Raw genomic sequence first — 2,207 nt, 5'->3', positions numbered from 1 at the left:
TAGATATTCCTTAACTTTTGTTTACCTTATAAAAATTTTTAAATTTAAATTTAATAAATAAATAAACAATTTTAATATAAAATATGCTAAATAATAATTTTAAGCTTGAGTATATTATTTACTAATATAAAAAAGGAAGACAAAAATTATATATGATGTCAACCTATATAAACGAATATTCATACTTTAGAGTTATTAAAATAAAATAATATAATATTATTAATTTTTTTCTCACATTAAAATAAGATCAAAAGAATGAAGATGAATTCCTTTAGACATTAATCTAAAATCGAATTAAAAGTAATAAAAATAAAAATAATATTGTTAATTTTTTTAAATAATAATAATAATAATAATAAGTACACAATTCTAATAAGATAAATAAATAAATTATAAATATTTATAAAAATATTAAATTATTTCTAAATGTTTGATTTTATTTTAAATAAGTTGCAAATAAATAAAAAATTAAAATGTTAAAGTAATTTTGAAATTTTAAAAGAAAATTTTCATAATCATAATTTATAATTTTACGATTTATTATGAATACTTTAATAAAAAATTTTAAAGAAAAAATACGTTAAATTTTTTTATTTATGAATTTTCCTGATATATATGGTATGAATTTGAAACATTCATTTATATCGAGGGATGTAAATGAAATTTAATCATAAGTTAACCAACAAACTGGTGATAGTAGGCTACAGGAATTTTAATAATACTAAAATTAATGTTTAAGAATTTTTACGACGCAAATTGATCTTAAGGAATGGTTATGATACAATACCCAAGTTAAGAGACTATTGATGAAATTAAAATAACTTTTCACTATTTATTAGTGGTGTGCAAGATTTTTGCGGTCTTGAATCAAATTGAAAATTGTATCGAATCAAACTTATTTTATTGTTTTAGTTTGATTCTGATTTTTTATTAGAAATTGAATAAAACCAAATCAAATTAAATCAAGAACTAATTTTATATATTTATTTTTCTATAAAATTTTTAGATATATATATCTTTTAATTTAATTATATACCTATATGCAATTAAAATTAATATATATATATATATATATCAGAAAATTAAAAATTATATAATTAAAAAATAACTAAAATATATATTATATGATATATACATTATCAATAATTTTAAAACTTAAATAGTATTTCATATATAAATTTTTATGAAATAATTGTGTAAAAATATTTTCAAAACTAAAATTTGGACCAAAACTGAAGTACCAGCATAAAATTTATAAAAGACTAAATACATCACTTAATATATAATAATCATGAATAATTTAATTTTCCATAAAAATTGTGGGAAAGGAAGTCAACATATTGCAAAAAAAATATTAAAATATGTTAATGAAAGCCCAATTAGATAGAAAAGGCCATTAAAAAAGGCCATATTTTTTCGCTAATGAATAATTATATTCAGATATTTTTAATTTTAAATCACATATTATAACTTTTAAAATTGAAAATAATGGTAACCAAATCTCAAAACTTGTAGCAGTAAAATGTAGATTTAGGGTGTTAAACTATTATTTAGATTTATTTTGTTATCCAAATCAAAATGCATGTTTTTTTAGCTTCTTTTTGTTAATAAAATTTAAATTTATCCAAATTGATTTTAAACTTTACCTATAATTGCTCTCAATGTTAAAAGTTGATATATATGATTCAAAATTAAAATATTTAGATATAACTGTCAATTAGTGAAAATATTTAGTCATTTATATCTAATAAAATAGGCGAATATATATATATATATATATATATATATATATATATATATATATATATATATATATATTGAATCACCACAATTAAACTATTTGCTCAAGTTTTAATTAAACTAGTTGTTTTGCCTGCACATTGTGCCACTTTTTTTTTTCTTTTTTTTTGATATAATAGAGGGGGAGAACCTAAGAGAGACCAAAGCACTAAGGATGAGAAACCATCCTAGGCCAAGCAATACACTACCCATCCCAAGTTAACAAATAACCTCTCCAAGAGGGTCTTGCAACACATGTTTGCCAACATTCAAATCCATAGCTAGATTTGCAAGTTTATGTGCCACCATGTTGGACTCACAAAAGCAATGCTAAAGGGAGACCTACCACAGACGAGCCCAAAGCGACTGGCATTGTAATACAGGATTGGCAAAGCAAAGACTATTCTTAATCTTTCTTGAGACCAAAT

This window comes from Hevea brasiliensis, chromosome 17, assembly GCF_030052815.1.
Source record: "Hevea brasiliensis isolate MT/VB/25A 57/8 chromosome 17, ASM3005281v1, whole genome shotgun sequence".
NCBI lineage: Eukaryota > Viridiplantae > Streptophyta > Magnoliopsida > Malpighiales > Euphorbiaceae > Hevea > Hevea brasiliensis.
The sequence above is the reverse complement of the archived record's forward strand: the minus strand, read 5'-3'. Positions refer to the sequence as shown.